A 14,993-nucleotide genomic window follows, 5' to 3' on the forward strand; every position below is an offset into this window, starting at 1 on the left:
AGCAAGCCTACCACCACTAACATAAACAAAAGGAAGAGTGCCTGAACTAAAGGGTTACTTTGATAGAGTAAATCATGAATGTTAAAATCATTCCCCTTCCTAGAGAAATAGGACTTGAACCTATACCTTAGAGATCAAAACCCTAAGTACTTCATTATACTATCCACTAAGTAAAGTCAGCTAAATAAGCTTTTGGGCCCATACCCCAACCATGTTGGTTAAAATCCTTCCTCTACTAATGAATCCATTTATCCTACTAATCCTTATCCTTAGCCTAATCATAGGAACCCTAATAACATTCACAATAACAAATTGATTATTAATCTGAATAGGCCTTGAAATTAATACCATAGCCATCATTCCATTAATAATTTATAAACACCACCCACGAGCAGTAGAAGCCTCCACCAAATACTTCATCACACAAGCCACAGCCTCTGCAATACTCCTATTTGGAGGAACCATCAATGCATGACTGACTGGACAATGAGAACTAACCCAAATAACAAACCAAACAACAACAATATTTATTACATTAGCCCTAGCCCTAAAACTAGGACTAGCACCAATACACTTCTGACTACCAGAAGTAATACAAGGAATTAATTTACCAACAGGTATAATTCTAGCAACATGACAAAAACTTGCACCATTAGCAATCCTATTTCAATTACACCAAACACTCAACCCACATTTATTAACAATTCTTGGATTAACATCAATCGTTGTAGGAGGATGAGGAGGACTAAACCAAACACAACTACGAAAAATCCTAGCCTATTCATCAATCGCACATCTAGGATGGATAATATCTATTTTACACTACATACCTAACCTCATAATATTAAATCTAATTATCTATTTGATTATAACCTCCTCCATATTCTTAATATTAATATATATTAACTCCACAAAAATTGAATCCATCGCACCATCTGGAATAAAAACACAACTAATCACACCAATTTTCCTTACCTCTCTCCTATCATTAGGAGGATTACCTCCCCTATCCGGCTTTATACCAAAATGATTAATTATTGAAGAATTAACTAAACAAAACATAATATTTACAACCACTATCATAACTTTAGCAACATTATTAAGCCTATTCTTCTACTTACGATTATGTTATATAATCACATTAACCATCTCCCCCAACCTAACTTTATCAACATCAACATGACAATCACCTACATCCAAACCAAACACATTACTAACTTTATCCACAATAATATCAATTATACTTCTACCATTAACCCCCATAATATTTATACTAACCCTATAATAAGAAGTTTAGGTTAACAAAACCAAAAGCCTTCAAAGCTTTAAATAAAAGTGAAACCCTCTTAACTTCTGATTTAAGATTTGCAAGACTTTATCTCACATCTTCTGAATGCAACCCAGACACTTTAATTAAGCTAAAACCTTACTAGATAGACAGGCCTCGATCCTATAAATTCTTAGTTAACAGCTAAGCGTTCAATCCTACGAACATCTATCCAGCTTCTCCCGCCGTAAGGGGCAAAGGCGGGAGAAGCCCCGGGAGATCTCTCTCCTTTTCACGATTTGCAATCGTCTGTAAACATTTATACTACAAGACTATTCTGATAAGAAGAGGATTTATACCTCTCTCTACGGAGCTACAATCCGCTGCTTTAAACTCGGCCATCTTACCTGTGGCAATTAATCGCTGATTATTCTCTACAAATCATAAAGATATTGGCACCCTATACTTGATCTTCGGTGCTTGAGCAGGAATAGTGGGAACTGGTTTGAGCCTATTAATTCGAACCGAATTGAGCCAACCAGGTACTTTACTGGGTGATGATCAAATCTATAATGTAATTGTTACTGCTCATGCCTTTGTTATAATCTTTTTTATGGTTATACCAATTATAATTGGTGGATTTGGCAACTGATTAACCCCACTAATAATTGGAGCCCCAGACATAGCTTTTCCACGATTAAATAATATAAGTTTCTGATTACTTCCCCCATCCTTTTTATTACTACTAGCTTCTGCAGGAGTAGAAGCCGGCGCTGGCACCGGCTGAACAGTTTATCCCCCTCTTGCTGGTAATCTCGCCCATGCAGGAGCATCAGTTGATTTAACAATTTTCTCATTACATTTAGCTGGAATTTCATCTATCTTAGCATCCATTAATTTTATTACCACAATTATTAATATAAAATCCCCATCAATTACACAATACCAAACACCCCTTTTCGTATGATCATTACTTGTAACCACAATTCTATTACTCTTATCTTTACCAGTCTTAGCAGCAGGTATTACTATATTATTAACAGACCGAAATCTTAATACAACCTTTTTTGATCCAGCAGGAGGTGGTGATCCAATCTTATATCAACATCTATTCTGATTTTTTGGCCACCCAGAAGTTTACATCTTAATTTTACCAGGATTTGGTATAATCTCACACGTAGTCGCTTACTATTCCGGAAAAAAAGAACCATTCGGTTATATAGGAATAGTTTGAGCAATAATAGCAATTGGACTACTTGGTTTTATTGTATGAGCCCATCATATATTTACCGCTGGAATAGACGTTGATACCCGTGCCTACTTTACTTCAGCCACCATAATCATTGCCATTCCCACTGGAGTTAAAGTATTTAGCTGATTAGCAACACTCCATGGAGGATCTATTAAATGAGAAACACCCCTTCTATGAGCATTAGGATTTATCTTCCTATTTACTATTGGTGGTTTAACAGGAATTGTTCTAGCTAATTCATCACTTGATATTGTTTTACATGATACATACTATGTTGTAGCACACTTTCATTACGTCCTATCAATAGGAGCGGTATTTGCAATTATAGCAGGATTCATTCACTGATTCCCCCTAATTTCCGGGTATACACTCAATTCAACCTGAACTAAAATACAATTTCTAGTAATATTTATTGGAGTAAACCTAACATTTTTCCCACAACATTTTCTTGGTTTAGCCGGAATACCACGTCGCTACTCAGATTATCCAGATGCTTATACCCTCTGAAATGTTGTATCATCCATCGGCTCAATAATTTCCCTAGTTGCCGTAATTATACTCCTATACATTTTATGAGAAGCATTCGCCTCAAAACGTGAAGTATTAACTATTGATTTACCACATACAAATGTAGAATGACTTCACGGCTGTCCACCACCTAATCATACCTTTGAAGAACCACCATTTGTTCAAATCCAACGTCCTATGTATTAATACAAGAAAGGAAGGAATTGAACCCCCATATATTGGTTTCAAGCCAATCACATCACCACTCTGTCACTTTCTTCAAGATTTTAGTATAATAGTAACACATTACCTTGTCAAGGTAAAACTGTGGGTTAAAACCCCACAAATCTTATAATGGCACACCCTTCACAATTAGGATTCCAAGACGCAGCATCTCCAGTAATAGAAGAACTCCTCCACTTCCACGACCACACATTAATAATCGTTTTCTTAATTAGCTCACTCGTTCTCTATATTATTTTAGCAATAGTATCTACCAAACTTACTAATAAATACATTTTAGACTCACAAGAAATTGAAATTGTATGAACAATTTTACCAGCAGTTATCCTAATCTTAATTGCCCTACCATCATTACGAATTTTATACTTAATAGACGAAATTAATGATCCACATATTACAATTAAAGCCCTAGGACATCAATGATATTGAAGCTACGAATATACAGATTATGAAAATTTAGAATTTGACTCATACATAATCCAAACAGAAGACCTTAACCCAGGTCAGTTCCGCCTCCTAGAAACGGATCACCGAATAGTAGTACCAATAGAATCCCCAATCCGAATACTCATCACTGCCGAAGATGTTTTACACTCATGAGCAGTACCCGCACTAGGAATTAAAATAGATGCAGTACCAGGACGTTTAAATCAAACTGCCTTCATTATTTCACGACCAGGTATTTTCTACGGACAATGTTCAGAAATCTGTGGCGCTAACCATACTTTCATACCAATTGTAGTTGAATCAGTCCCACTTGAACATTTCGAAAACTGATCTTCATTAATACTAGAAGAATCTTCATTAAGAAGCTAAAATAGGATTATAGCATTAGCCTTTTAAGCTAAATAATGGTGACCTCCTACCACCCTTAATGATATGCCACAATTAAACCCAAATCCATGGTTCTTAATCTTCTTATTTTCATGACTATTTTTCCTAACAATTATAACACAAAAAGTAATAAATCACCTATTTATTAAGTATCCTAAGCTTGAAAATACAAAAAAACCTAAACCAAAATCTTGATACTGACCATGACCCTAACCTTTTTTAACCAATTCTTAAGCCCCTCATTAATAGGAATTCCACTAATTGCCCTAGCAATTATAATTCCATGAATAACATTATTAAATTCATCAAATCGTTGAATTAATAACCGACTTATGACCTTACAAGAATGATTTATTAACCGATTTACATATCAATTAATACAACCTATTAATTTAAATGGACATAAATGAGCTATAATCCTTATAGCATTAATATTATTCTTAATTACAATAAATTTATTAGGACTTCTTCCATATACATTTACCCCAACAACACAACTATCATTAAATATAGCATTCGCTATCCCTTTATGATTAACCACAGTTCTAATTGGACTATTAAATCAACCAACCTCTTCACTAGCCCATTTACTTCCAGAAGGAACACCAACCTTACTAGTACCAATTCTAATTTTCATTGAAACAATTAGTTTATTTATCCGACCACTAGCACTAGGAGTCCGACTAACTGCAAACTTAACAGCTGGGCACCTGCTCATACAATTAATTGCAACTGCAGCATTCACATTGATTAATGTAATACCAACAGTAGCTTTACTAACATCACTAATTTTGTTCTTATTAACTATACTAGAAGTAGCCGTAGCAATAATCCAAGCTTACGTATTTGTACTCTTATTAAGCCTTTATTTACAAGAAAACATTTAATGGCACACCAAGCACATCCATATCATATAGTAGATCAAAGCCCATGACCATTAACAGGAGCTATAGCCGCATTACTAATAACATCTGGCCTAGCTATCTGATTTCACTTTCATAAACCATTATTATTAATTCTAGGATTTATCCTAATAATCTTAACCATAATCCAATGATGACGAGACGTAATCCGAGAAGGAACCTTCCAAGGCCACCACACCATACCAGTACAAAAAGGACTCCGCTATGGAATAATCCTATTTATTTTATCAGAAGTATTCTTCTTCCTAGGTTTCTTCTGAGCCTTTTATCACTCAAGCCTAGCACCAACTCCAGAATTAGGAGGATGTTGACCACCTACAGGCATTTATCCATTAAATCCATTTGACGTACCACTTTTAAATACTGCAGTTCTATTAGCATCAGGAGTAACAGTAACATGAGCTCACCATAGCATTATAGAAGGCAACCGAAAAGAAACAATTCAAGCCCTTACCTTAACCATCCTATTAGGTTTTTATTTTACCGCTCTTCAAGCAATAGAATACTACGAAGCTCCATTCTCCATCGCTGATGGTATTTATGGTACAACATTCTTTGTAGCCACAGGATTTCATGGCTTACATGTAATCATTGGTTCTACATTCCTAATAATTTGCCTTTTACGACAAATCCAATTCCACTTCACATCAAAACATCACTTCGGCTTTGAAGCCGCAGCATGATACTGACATTTCGTTGATGTAGTATGATTATTCCTTTACGTATCAATTTATTGATGAGGTTCATAACTTTTCTAGTATAAAGACTAGTACAAATGATTTCCAATCATTTAATCTTGGTTAAAATCCAAGGAAAAGTAATGAATCTCATCATATTTATTATCACTATAACGGCCCTCATTTCCCTAATTTTAGCTATTATCTCATTCCTTCTTCCAATACTAAAACCAAACAATGAAAAATTATCCCCATTTGAATGTGGCTTCGACCCATTAGGAAATGCACGCTTACCCTTTTCAATCCGATTCTTCCTTATCGCCATTCTATTCATATTATTTGACCTAGAAATTGCTCTACTTCTACCATTACCATGAGCAGATCAACTAAATAATCCCATTCTTACTATTATATGAACAACAATTATTATTATTTTACTTACCTTAGGATTAATTTATGAATGACTACAAGGAGGCTTAGAATGAGCAGAATAGATATTTAGTCTAATACCTAAGACACTCAATTTCGACTTGACAAATTATAGTGAAATCCTATAAATATCTTATGACACCCATCCATTTTATCCTTACTATAACATTTATAATCAGCCTAACAGGACTCACACTAAACCGATCACATTTACTATCAGCCCTTATTTGTTTGGAAGGTATAATATTATCGCTATATATCTCAATTGCTCTATGATCAATAATAATAAACTCATCAACATGATCACTCTCTCCAATAATTCTATTAACATTTTCAGCCTGTGAAGCTAGCTCAGGACTAGCTCTACTAGTAGCCTCAACCCGAACTCACGGATCAGATCAACTAAAAAACTTAAATCTACTACAATGTTAAAAATCCTTGTACCTACAATCATAATAATTCCAACCACATTCTTTATTAACAAAAAATGATTATGAACTATCTCCACTACCTATAGTTTTATAATCGCTACACTAAGTCTACTTTGACTTAAATGAAATAATGAAACCGCCTGACATTTCTCAAATAATTTCTTAGCCATCGACCCATTATCAATACCACTTTTAACAATAACCTGCTGACTCTTACCACTAATAATTTTAGCAAGCCAAAATCACCTAACAAAAGAACCCTTTACCCGCCAACGCACCTATATCACATTACTAATTTCCTTACAAATCTTTTTAATCATAACATTTAGTGCGACCGAACTAATTCTATTCTATATTATATTTGAAGCCACCTTAATCCCAACCATAATTATCATTACACGATGAGGAAACCAAACTGAACGATTAAACGCAGGTATCTACTTCCTATTTTATACACTCATTGGTTCTTTACCATTACTAATTGCCCTACTTATCCTACATAATGATTTAAATACTCTTTCAATATTTATATTACAAAACATACCATATAATTTAAAACCATCCTGATCAAACAAATTCTGATGACTAGCATGCATAATCGCCTTCCTAGTAAAAATACCCCTTTATGGAGTACATTTATGATTGCCAAAAGCCCACGTAGAAGCACCAATTGCAGGCTCAATAATTCTAGCAGCCATCCTATTAAAATTAGGAGGCTATGGAATAATACGGATTATCATTATATTAAACCCATTAACCAAAGAAATAATATACCCATTCCTTATCTTAGCCATCTGAGGAGTCATCATGACCAGTTCTATTTGTTTACGACAAACAGACTTAAAATCACTAATCGCATATTCATCAGTCAGCCATATAGGCTTAGTAGCAGCAGCAATCCTAATCCAAACACCATGAAGTTTCGCAGGAGCAATTACACTAATAATTGCCCACGGCCTTATCTCCTCAGCATTATTCTGCCTCTCTAACACCAACTATGAACGAACCCATACCCGAATCATAATTCTTACCCGTGGATTACAAATCATATTACCATTAATAGCAACCTCATGATTTTTAATTAACCTAGCTAACCTAGCCTTACCACCTAGCTTAAACTTAATAGGAGAATTATTTATTATTACCTCATTAATCAAATGATCAAACTGAACAATCATATTAACAGGAACCGGAGTATTATTAACAGCATCATATTCACTTTATATATTTCTAATAACACAACGTGGCCCTTTACCACAACATTTAACATTTATTAACCCAACATATACACGCGAACATCTACTAATTTATTTACACTTATTACCTTCCATATTAATCATTTTAAAACCAGAAATTATTATAGGATGAACATTCTGTAATTATAGTTTAAAAAAAACATTAGATTGTGGTTCTAAAAATAAAAGTGAAAATCTTTTTAATAACCAAGAGAGGTCCGGGACAAAAAGAACTGCTAACTCTTTTATCCATGGTTCAAATCCATGGCTCACTTAAACTTTTGAAAGATAATAGTAATCTATTGGTCTTAGGAATCAAAAACTCTTGGTGCAAATCCTAGCAAAAGTCATGAACCTTATTATAATAAACATAACATTCCTAACTATTATCTCACTCATATATCCAATTATTACATGTACTCTAATACCCAAACCCAACAATAATTGATCATATACAACAAAAATAGCTGTAAAAACCTCATTTTACATCAGCCTCATCCCATTACTAATTTTTCTAGACCAAGGACTAGAATCCGTCACAACCAATTGAAATTGAATTAATATTGGACCCCTAGATGTCAACTTAAGCTTTAAATTCGATATATACTCAATTATTTTCATACCAGTAGCCCTATATGTTACATGATCCATCTTTGAATTCTCATTATGATACATAAAATCAGACCCAAACCTAAACCAATTCTTAAAATACTTAATACTTTTTCTAATTACTATAATTATTCTAATTACAGCAAATAACCTATTTCAACTTTTCATTGGCTGGGAAGGAGTAGGCATTATATCCTTTTTATTAATTGGTTGATGATTTAGTCGAACAGACGCCAACACTGCCGCCTTACAAGCAGTAATCTATAACCGTATTGGAGATATTGGATTAATCTTCAGCATAACATGACTAGCAATTAATATAAATACATGAGAAATACAACAACTATTTTTTCTATCTAAAAATATAGACTTGACTATTCCATTACTAGGACTCGTCTTAGCTGCTACAGGGAAATCAGCACAATTTGGCTTACATCCTTGATTACCAGCAGCAATAGAAGGCCCAACACCAGTCTCTGCCCTACTACATTCAAGCACAATAGTTGTAGCAGGTATTTTTTTACTCATCCGATTAAATCCTCTAATTAATAATAACCAAATAATCTTAACAACCTGCCTATGTCTAGGCGCACTAACAACACTATTCACAGCCATATGCGCCCTAACCCAAAATGATATTAAAAAAATTATTGCTTTCTCTACATCAAGTCAATTAGGACTCATAATAGTTACTATTGGACTTAATCAACCTCAACTAGCCTTCCTACATATCTGTACCCATGCTTTCTTCAAAGCCATACTCTTCCTATGCTCAGGTTCCATAATTCATTCACTAAATGATGAACAAGATATCCGAAAAATAGGAGGAATACATAAAACCTTACCAATTACCTCCTCAGCCCTAACAATTGGATCACTAGCATTAACAGGCATACCCTTCTTATCAGGCTTCTTTTCAAAAGACACAATTATCGAAACAATAAACATATCATATCTCAACGCCTGAGCCCTAACCCTTACCCTCATAGCCACCTCTTTCACAGCCATTTATAGTCTACGACTAATTTTCCTCTCCTCTATAATATTTCCACGCTTCATAACACTTATACCAATCAATGAAAATGATATTATACTTACAAAATCCATTAAACGATTAGCTTATGGCAGCATAACTGCTGGCTTCATTATCATAAATAATATAAATCCAACAAAAACCCAAATCATAACCATACCCACCATCACTAAAATAGCAGCCTTATTAGTCTCAATTTTAGGATTACTCCTAGCAATAGAACTCATAAATATAAAAAAAATAGAATTAACACTTAACAAACAACCTTATAAATTCTCCAATATATTAGGATATTACCCACCAATTATACACCGCCTATTATCAAAAATTAATTTAACATGAGCACAAAACATCTCAACCCATGTAATAGACCTATCATGATATGAAAAAATTGGACCAAAAAGCCCACTTATTCAACAAATCCCAATAATTAAAATCATTAACGAACCACAACAAGGTTATATTAAAACATACCTAATAATCTTTATCCTAACAATTATAATAATTACTATTATATTTTATACCACACGAAGACTTCCCCAAGATAAACCACGAGTTAATTCCAATACAACAAATAAAGTTAATAATAATATTCACCCACCCAAAATCAATATATATCCACCATAAAAATAAAGTATACTTACACCAGTAAAATCACCACGAACTATATCCAAAACATGAACTTCCTCACTAAACCAACCAAAATCCCAATCACTAATTAAACCTTTACCACTAAAATAAACTAAAATTACATAAAATATTAAATAAACCATAACAGACCAATCAATCCATGTTTCTGGATAAGGCTCAGCTGCGAGCGCAGCTGAGTAAGCAAAAACTACCAACATGCCACCTAAATAAATTAAAAATAAAACTAAACTTAAAAAAGAACTACCAAAAATAACTAATAAACCACAACCAAAACCAGAAGAAATAACTAAACCCAAAGCAGCATAATAAGGAGATGGATTTGACGCCACCGCTATAAAACCAAAAATAAAACTTGCAATCACTACTAAAATTAAATAAGTCATATTAATCTTCACCTAGATTTTAACTAAGACCAATAATCTGAAAAACTATCGTTGTAATTCAACTATAAAGACTAATGACAATAATTAATCGAAAAAATCACCCATTATTAAAAATCATTAATAACGTATTAATTGATCTCCCCGCCCCCATTAACATCTCCTCCTGATGAAATTTTGGATCCTTACTAGGGCTATGTCTTATTTTACAAATCATAACAGGCCTATTCTTAGCAATACATTATACCCCAGACATCTCATCCGCATTCTCATCAATTGCCCATATTACCCGTGACGTAAACTATGGTTGAATAATTCGAAATATTCACGCTAACAGTGCCTCAATATTCTTCATCTGCATCTACTTACACACAGCCCGAGGATTTTATTACGGCTCATACCTAAATAAAGAAACATGAAATATTGGAGTAATACTATTAATATTACTCATAGCTACAGCCTTCATAGGTTATATCCTACCATGAGGACAAATATCTTTCTGAGGAGCTACAGTAATTACTAATCTCCTCTCTGCACTCCCATATATTGGAAATATATTAGTACAATGAGTCTGAGGTGGCTTTTCAGTAGATAACGCTACACTTACCCGATTCTTCGCATTCCACTTTATACTTCCATTTATTATAGCCGCAATAACTATAGTCCATATCTTATTCCTTCACGAAAAAGGATCAAACAACCCAACAGGACTAAATTCAGATATAGACAAAATCCCATTCCACCCTTACTATTCCTATAAAGATATATTAGGCTTCCTCATACTAATTCTTATAATTGTTACCCTAGCCCTATTTTCACCTAATTTTCTAAGTGATACAGAAAACTTTATCCCAGCCAACCCACTCGTAACTCCAACCCACATTAAACCAGAATGATATTTTTTATTTGCATATACAATTCTACGATCAATTCCTAATAAATTAGGGGGGGTACTAGCCCTAATCTTTTCAATCACCATCCTTATATTAATCCCGATAATACATACCTCAAAACAACGAAGCATAACATTCCGACCCCTCACCCAACTCATATTCTGATTACTAGTATCAAATACTATTATCTTAACATGAATCGGAGGACAACCAGTTGAACAACCATATATCATAATTGGCCAACTATCATCTATATTATACTTCATCCTATTCCTAATTATTATACCTATTACCGGATGACTAGAAAACAAAATACTAAAATTATAACCGTCCAGGTAGCCTAATTTAAAGGCATTGGTCTTGTAAACCAAAGACTGAAAGTGAAAATCTTTCCCAAGACTTACTCTCAATTTATTATAATAACACACCTAAAACTTCATTAATACAAAACATCATCAATTGATACGGAAAAACTCGTACCAATTGATGATTTACGTCACCCCCCACGACCATCTAATAACCTTTTTTCAAGGGAAAAAAGATCCAAACTCCTATCCAAAACCAAAATCTTAATTAAAATACCCCCTGAAAAAACGTAATATCTTATTAAAATCTTACCCTAATATTTAGAGTGTCGGGGGAAGAGAAGTAAATCCTAACCTTTAATAAAACACTACCCATTATTCAAAACATATCTCATAGTAAAGAACTATAAACTCAAAACAAACTATAAAATAAGCACCCATCAATAATAGACTTCAAAACATTTATATCGGTTTTTAAAAGAAACCTAAACAACCAAACCTTTAAAACCCAACCAAAACAAGATCAACCCATTAAACCCACCATTACTACTAATACTATAACATATCAGTATAATTCCTTTTCTCATAGGACAACCAACCGAATAACCACATATTAAAATTGTTCTCACCTATACTATTCTTCATCCCATTCCTAACTATTACACATTACCGAATGAAAAACAAATTATAACCGTCCAAATACCTAACACAAAGACTAATATTAAACCAAAAACAGACCTACTCTCAATTTATTATAATAACACACCTAAAACTTCATTAATACAAAACATCATCAATTGATACGGAAAAACTCGTACCAATTGATGATTTACGTCACCCCCCACGACCATCTAATAACCTTTTTTCAAGGGAAAAAAGATCCAAACTCCTATCCAAAACCAAAATCTTAATTAAAATACCCCCTGAAAAAACGTAATATCTTATTAAAATCTTACCCTAATATTTAGAGTGTCGGGGGAAGAGAAGTAAATCCTAACCTTTAATAAAACACTACCCATTATTCAAAACATATCTCATAGTAAAGAACTATAAACTCAAAACAAACTATAAAATAAGCACCCATCAATAATAGACTTCAAAACATTTATATCGGTTTTTAAAAGAAACCTAAACAACCAAACCTTTAAAACCCAACCAAAACAAGATCAACCCATTAAACCCACCATTACTACTAATACTATAACATATCAGTATAATTCCTTTTCTCATAGGACAACCAACCGAATAACCACATATTAAAATTGTTCTCACCTATACTATTCTTCATCCCATTCCTAACTATTACACATTACCGAATGAAAAACAAATTATAACCGTCCAAATACCTAACACAAAGACTAATATTAAACCAAAAACAGACCTACTCTCAATTTATTATAATAACACACCTAAAACTTCATTAATACAAAACATCATCAATTGATACGGAAAAACTCGTACCAATTGATGATTTACGTCACCCCCCACGACCATCTAATAACCTTTTTTCAAGGGAAAAAAGATCCAAACTCCTATCCAAAACCAAAATCTTAATTAAAATACCCCCTGAAAAAACGTAATATCTTATTAAAATCTTACCCTAATATTTAGAGTGTCGGGGGAAGAGAAGTAAATCCTAACCTTTAATAAAACACTACCCATTATTCAAAACATATCTCATAGTAAAGAACTATAAACTCAAAACAAACTATAAAATAAGCACCCATCAATAATAGACTTCAAAACATTTATATCGGTTTTTAAAAGAAACCTAAACAACCAAACCTTTAAAACCCAACCAAAACAAGATCAACCCATTAAACCCACCATTACTACTAATACTATAACATATCAGTATAATTCCTTTTCTCATAGGACAACCAACCGAATAACCACATATTAAAATTGTTCTCACCTATACTATTCTTCATCCCATTCCTAACTATTACACATTACCGAATGAAAAACAAATTATAACCGTCCAAATACCTAACACAAAGACTAATATTAAACCAAAAACAGACCTACTCTCAATTTATTATAATAACACACCTAAAACTTCATTAATACAAAACATCATCAATTGATACGGAAAAACTCGTACCAATTGATGATTTACGTCACCCCCCACGACCATCTAATAACCTTTTTTCAAGGGAAAAAAGATCCAAACTCCTATCCAAAACCAAAATCTTAATTAAAATACCCCCTGAAAAAACGTAATATCTTATTAAAATCTTACCCTAATATTTAGAGTGTCGGGGGAAGAGAAGTAAATCCTAACCTTTAATAAAACACTACCCATTATTCAAAACATATCTCATAGTAAAGAACTATAAACTCAAAACAAACTATAAAATAAGCACCCATCAATAATAGACTTCAAAACATTTATATCGGTTTTTAAAAGAAACCTAAACAACCAAACCTTTAAAACCCAACCAAAACAAGATCAACCCATTAAACCCACCATTACTACTAATACTATAACATATCAGTATAATTCCTTTTCTCATAGGACAACCAACCGAATAACCACATATTAAAATTGTTCTCACCTATACTATTCTTCATCCCATTCCTAACTATTACACATTACCGAATGAAAAACAAATTATAACCGTCCAAATACCTAACACAAAGACTAATATTAAACCAAAAACAGACCTACTCTCAATTTATTATAATAACACACCTAAAACTTCATTAATACAAAACATCATCAATTGATACGGAAAAACTCGTACCAATTGATGATTTACGTCACCCCCCACGACCATCTAATAACCTTTTTTCAAGGGAAAAAAGATCCAAACTCCTATCCAAAACCAAAATCTTAATTAAAATACCCCCTGAAAAAACGTAATATCTTATTAAAATCTTACCCTAATATTTAGAGTGTCGGGGGAAGAGAAGTAAATCCTAACCTTTAATAAAACACTACCCATTATTCAAAACATATCTCATAGTAAAGAACTATAAACTCAAAACAAACTATAAAATAAGCACCCATCAATAATAGACTTCAAAACATTTATATCGGTTTTTAAAAGAAACCTAAACAACCAAACCTTTAAAACCCAACCAAAACAAGATCAACCCATTAAACCCACCATTACTACTAATACTATAACATATCAGTATAATTCCTTTTCTCATAGGACAACCAACCGAATAACCACATATTAAAATTGTTCTCACCTATACTATTCTTCATCCCATTCCTAACTATTACACATTACCGAATGAAAAACAAATTATAACCGTCCAAATACCTAACACAAAGACTAATATTAAACCAAAAACAGACCTACTCTCAATTTA

General features: G+C 33.1%; 1 pseudogene; it reads left to right on the forward strand.

The window, feature by feature from the left end:
* The first annotated feature begins 238 nt into the window (after positions 1-238).
* LOC138751173 (NADH-ubiquinone oxidoreductase chain 2-like) lies at positions 239-3,309 on the forward strand (annotated as a pseudogene).
* Positions 3,310-14,993: the final 11,684 nt, after the last annotated feature.

The sequence above is a fragment of the Narcine bancroftii genome, unplaced genomic scaffold (assembly GCF_036971445.1).
Source record: "Narcine bancroftii isolate sNarBan1 unplaced genomic scaffold, sNarBan1.hap1 Scaffold_789, whole genome shotgun sequence".
Classification (NCBI taxonomy): Eukaryota; Metazoa; Chordata; class Chondrichthyes; order Torpediniformes; family Narcinidae; genus Narcine; species Narcine bancroftii.